This window comes from Vicia villosa, linkage group LG4 (genome assembly GCF_029867415.1).
Source record: "Vicia villosa cultivar HV-30 ecotype Madison, WI linkage group LG4, Vvil1.0, whole genome shotgun sequence".
Taxonomy (NCBI): domain Eukaryota; kingdom Viridiplantae; phylum Streptophyta; class Magnoliopsida; order Fabales; family Fabaceae; genus Vicia; species Vicia villosa.
In genome coordinates this window covers 58,979,844-58,985,964 of record NC_081183.1, presented here as the reverse complement: position 1 = coordinate 58,985,964, position 6,121 = coordinate 58,979,844, and the positions used below count along the sequence as shown (strand labels likewise).

Below are 6,121 nucleotides of genomic sequence, written 5' to 3'. Positions count from 1 at the left end.
TAATTAGAAACAAGACGACACATCCAGCTAAACAAGTTTGTGGTTCGTATAACACCTTTACAATTGAATTCTGCCAAACCCGGTACAATTTGTATATCAAGTATTGTACATTTATGTTTTCTATTTTTTTGTTGTATAGCCCTTGCTGAATCGACGACATACACTCCTGCGTCCGAAATATTAAACATATCTACAACATGTGTTACAAAACGTGTATCTCAACCAGCCAGTGTTCTTGAATCGATACCTTCCTTATCATTCGATTTTCATGAATATCCATCAGGTGAACCCGTGAACATTCAATGTATGTTGTTTCTTGAAACAATACTTTATTTGTATATAGTTTAGAATTTTTAGTACTCATTTTGTTATATCATGTTCCATTACCCCAGCAAGTACAACCATTGATAACGATACAAGTTTTCTTCGCTGCGACAAATATGATCAGGCTGAAACTGAAGGTATGCATACATATTCAGATCTTGAGAAACTGAGTTAGATTCAATGACTGCATAATTCCATAAATTTTGCCTATGATCTTAATGATTTTTTGTTATTATCAATAGAAATGATAGATTTTGGAGATCCATCATATACGTGTTCGTATTGTGGGGCTGAGATATGGTACGAGGAAAGATCTGACAAAAGTGACAATACCACCATAACTATTAGATTTTCACTTTGTTGTTCTAAGGGAATTGTTGAGCTTCCTTACGAAGTAAGGCCTCCGGATTTGCTAATTAACTTGATGAATGGTCAAGATCCAAGGAGCAAACATTACAAAGAAAACATACGAGCCTATAACAGTATGTTTTGTTTTACCTTCATGGGTGGGGAAGTACAACCAAACTCGAGTGGTGGTCCTCCCCAAATTATTCTTAGTGGGCAGAATTATCACAAAATGGGTAGCCTGATTCCATATGAAGGAGCAACTCCCAAATTTGCCCAATTGTATATTTATGACACAGAATGAAGTATCTAATAGATATAGCCATTTCAGGTATATTCCTATGTTGGTGTTTTATGTTCTACTAGCTTTGGTACATTTTCTTTGTGACAGACTCTTATATGGAAACATTATGCAGATCCAGCGATAAAAATACCGGTCTAGACAGAACATTAATTAAGGAAATCACTAAGATGGTGGATGACCATAATGTCTTGGCCAAGTCTTTTAGAATGGTTTGTGACCACATACAACAAAATAACACGTCCAATTTCTGTTTAAGACTATTTAGAAATAGAACAAAGGATCCAAGAACACATAATTTGCCGTCGTGCGATGAGGTAGCTGCCTTGATTGTTGGGGATTTTCACAACCTTGAAGCTGGTCGAGATATTATTGTTAAGAAGAATTCTGGTTATTTGGAACACATCAAAGAAACTCATTGTTCGTTCCTACCTCTTCAGTATCCGTTGTTGTTCCCATTTGGTGAAGACCAATATCATGAAAAAATACCTTACAGAGAGTCTGTTATCAAAGGAGGAAAAAGGAAGAGACTACGAGTTACGTTTAGAGATTTTGTTGCATTTCGCATGCATGAAAGGAAATTTGAACATGGAAGCATTGTGAATGCTGGTAGATTGTTTCAACAATTTGTTGTCGACACTTTCTCCATGATTGAGTCACAAAGGTTATGTTGGCATTGCTTGAACCAAGCAACAATTAGATGTGATATATTAAGAGGTTTGCAGGAAGCAGTTCACAATGGAGAGAATCAACCATCTGAAGTCGGAAAACGTATCGTCCTACCTGCATCTTTTACCGGAGGACCACGGTACATGTTTAATAACTGTCAGGATGCAATGGCAATTTGCAAAAGGTTTGGGTATCCTGATTTGTTCATCACCATCACATGCAATGCTAATTGGCCAGAAATAAAGAACTTTGTTGCTGCAAGAGGCCTTACAGCCAGTGACCGTCCAGACATAGTATGTAGACTCTTTAAAGGAAAACTTGATCACATGATGAATGCGTTTAAACACGATAAAATCTTCGGAGAAACTGTTGCAGGTAATGTTAGTAGAAGTTTGTCTTCTCTTCAAATTATTGCCATGCTTTTTCTATAACTTATACTTGATTCATGTTGCTGTGTTCAATTGTTTAACAATAATTGTCATTCTTTTCTTTATGGATTATTTGCTTGATGTTGCTGTTATCAAAGTTTAACATAATTAAAAATTATTCCATAGGGTAACTGAATTATCAAAGTTTAATTTACACATGTTTCATAGTTAGGGACATGTTGTTTCAAGTAGTGTAACCTGCAACATGTTTTTTTTTTACTAATGTCATATTGTTTTACTTTAACTTATATTTGTTTCCAGTACTGTTATTAATGTTCAATATTATTGAAAATTAATTTATACCTCTTTCATAATTAGGGACATATACTATAGAGTTCCAAAAGAGGGGTCTGCCACACGCACATATTTTGCTATGGCTTGAAGCATCAAATTCACTGAAAACCGGAACTGACATCGACAAGTTCATTTCTGCAGAACTACCCGATCGTAGTCTCTATCCAAACCTTGCAAATGTTGTTTCAAGTTTTATGTTGCACGGTCCCTGTGGAAAAGCCAACGTAAATTCCCCATGCATGAAAGATGGTAAATGCTCGAAGTATTTTCCAAAGGACTACCAGAATTCCACTATAGTTAGTGACGAAGGATATCCAAAATACCGGCGACGAGATAATGGTTTGTCTGTTGAGAAAAAGGGAATAAAATTGGACAACAGGTATGTAGTTCCTTACAATCCACAGTTGTTGGTTAGATACCAAGCACATATCAATGTTGAGTATTGCAACAAGGGAAATGCTATCAAGTATTTGTTTAAGTATGTTAATAAAGGCCCTGACAGAGCCACTCTTGGAATTTCAAATCAAGATGAAAATGGCCGAGTTTTGGATGAAATAAAACAGTACTATGAGTGTAGATATTTGGCTCCTTGTGAGGCTGTCTGGAGGATTTTTGAGTATGACATACATCAGAGGTGGCCTCCCGTAATAAGGCTTTCGTTTCACCTAGAAAACGAGCAGTCTGTAATGTTTTCAGAAAGTAGTTCGGTTGAGTCTGTCATGAATCGTAATGAAGAAATTGATACAATGTTTTTGGCTTGGTTTGAGGCAAATAAAAAATTTCCAGATGGAAGGGACTTGACTTATGGTGATTATCCTTCAAGGTTTGTTTATGATAAAAGTGTTAGAGCGTGGCATCCGAGACAACGAGGTAACTCTATCGGAAGGCTTACATATATTCCTCCCGGGTGTGGTAATGTTTTTTATTTGAGACTCCTGTTGACTGTCCAAAACGGGTGCACAAGTTACGATGATATTAAGACGGTTGCTGGAACAACTCACAAAACCTTTAAGGAAGCATGTGTTGCACTTGGATTGTTGCAAAACGACAAGGAATTTGTGGATGCCATTGTTGAATCCAGTCATTTAGCCTCTGGTGATCAGATGAGGAGATTGTTTGTTATGTTGTTGTTTATGGATTCAATGACAAATCCCTTTGTCGTTTGGGAAGCAACATGGAAACTTCTCTCCGATGGAATTTTGTATGACGCAAGGAAGAGGCTAAATAACCCAGGTAACAATTAAACATAAATTATATAAATATATTGATCACTTATATTTGCATACTTATTATGATCAATCTTACTGTGATCAATCTTACACTTATAAACATAATTTCTTTATATTTGTATGTTTAAATACATTTTTTGTGCTGTAGGTCTTGAAATTAGCGATGAGGAGTTGAAAAATCTTTGTTTGAATGAGTTTGAAAGATTGCTATCCATGAATGGCAAGTCTCTTTCTAATATCGAGTCGATGCCGCAACCTTCAAATCCAGACATGGCTCAGTTTAGAAATAGTTTAATGGCTGGTGAATTAAACTATGATAAAGAGGAGATGATTTCAACCCACGTGTCATTGATGAAAACACTGACTGCTGAACAGAGGTCGGTTTATGATCAAATAATTAATTCAGTGCTGACGAATTCAGGAGGTTTTTACTTCTTGCATGGGTATGGAGGCACCGGTAAGACATTTATTTGGAAAACTGTCTCAGCTGCTCTTAGATCACAAGGATTAATTGTCTTAAATGTTGCATCGAGTGGGATTGCATCTTTACTGTTACCTGGAGGAAAGACAGCTCATTCTATGTTTGGAATTCTGTTAGTTACAAATGAAACATCTGCTTGCAACATCAAAAAACGCACTGATAGATGTGATCTTATCTTGAATTCCAAGCTTATTAATATATGGGATGAAGCTCCAATGTTAAATAGATTTTGTGCTGAAGCTGTCGATCGTTCTTTGAGAGACATAATGAGGACTATAGACGACTCTAACCAATATAAGCCATTTGGTGGTAAAGTGGTTGTTTTTGGTGGAGATTTCAGGCAAATCTTACTTGTTGTTAGAAAGGGTTGTGGGCATGACATCGTGTCAGCTTCGATAAACTCTTCTGATTTATGGAACTTCTGCAAGGTATTGACTCTGTCAAAGAACATGCGACTGTCAACTCCCAGCTCCAATGAAGTTTCTAAAGAAGTTAAAGAATTTTCAGATTGGATGCTTGATATTGGAAATGGTAGACAGTCCTCAAATGAGTCCGGAGAGAGCACACTTCATATTCCTAAAGATTTATTGGTCACTGATTCTCATAATCCTCTTTTGTGTCTGGTTGAATTAACGTATCCACTTCTTTTGCAGAACATGAACAATTTGAAATACTATGAAGAAAAGGCATTACTATCTCCGACTCATGATTCCGTAGATATTGTTATTGAATTTGTTTTATCCTTAATTCCAGGTGATGAAAAGGAATATTTGAGTGCTGACTCGACGGTTCTTTCATAAGAAAATTGTGCAGTTCGTGCAGAATGGTTCACACCCGAATTCTTGAATGAAATGAAATGTTCTGGAATGCCAAACCACCGGTTAAGGCTGAAGATTGGTGTCCCGGTTATGCTTCTACGAAACATAGACCAATCCAATGGCCTCTGCAATGGGACAAGGTTGCTCATAAATGAACTTTGCCCAAATATTATTGGTGCCACTGTCATTACAGGAAAAAATATTGGTGATAAGATTTACATTCCGAGGATGAATTTGATTCCCTCTGATCCAAGTTTTCCATTTAAGTTTCAAAGGAGACAATTTCCAATTGCGTTGTGTTTTGCAATGACCATAAATAAAAGCCAAGGTCAGTCTCTTTCTCAGGTCGGTTTGTATTTACAACGCCCTGTATTCACTCATGGTCAATTCTATGTGGCTATTTCAAGGGTGAAGTCTAGAAAAGGATTGAAGATTCTTATTTTAGATGATGAAGTAAATCCGTGTGCGGACACTACAAATGTTGTTTATGGCAAGATTTTCGACAATTTGTAAGGATAAGGCGAGTATGTTAAATTTCTTTTGTATCTTGATTGTTAAAACCTGCATTTATGATAGTTCAAGATGTATGCTATTACTGATGTGAAAGTTAATGGCATATCCTATTATTGTTGAATGAAATGTGGATGTTATTCATGATCTTTCTTTTGATGACAATTTTCAATTCTCATGTTATTCATGATCTTTCTTTTGATGACACTTTTCAATTCTCTTTATCACAAACTGTTCAATTTTGTTGCTGTTTATTACTTCCAATTTTCACACAGTAATCTCTTTTTATTAAATACAAATATTATGGTTAAAGAATTAATTGATTAGATACTTTGTATAAAATCAATGTATCATAATCACTATTATTTTTTTCCAATCAAATTGAAACAGCATAAAACAAAATAATTTCTAATTCAAAGATTATAACTAATATTATTTTCCAATCAAATTGAAACAGCAATAAAATATTTTTTTTAATATACGAAATTTTCACCCGTGCCTCGCACGGGTATAGACACTAGTAGAGTAAATAGTACTTATTAATGTAGCTAAGATTGAAATATGGTTTAAGCGCTAACAATCAACTGTTTATATTTTAAAGTAAAAAAGTAAATTTAAAATTACACATGATTGACACATAACTCATTTAAATCATGTTTTAATATTAAATATGTGCTCAGTCACTTTTGATGTTGTCAAGTGGGGAGAAATATAAGGGAAAA

At 35.3% G+C, this 6,121-nt stretch overlaps 1 pseudogene; it reads left to right on the top strand.

Moving 5' to 3' along the window:
* Window positions 1-568: 568 nt before the first annotated feature.
* Window positions 569-5,402, top strand: LOC131599189 (uncharacterized; annotated as a pseudogene).
* The last annotated feature ends 719 nt before the right edge of the window (window positions 5,403-6,121 follow it).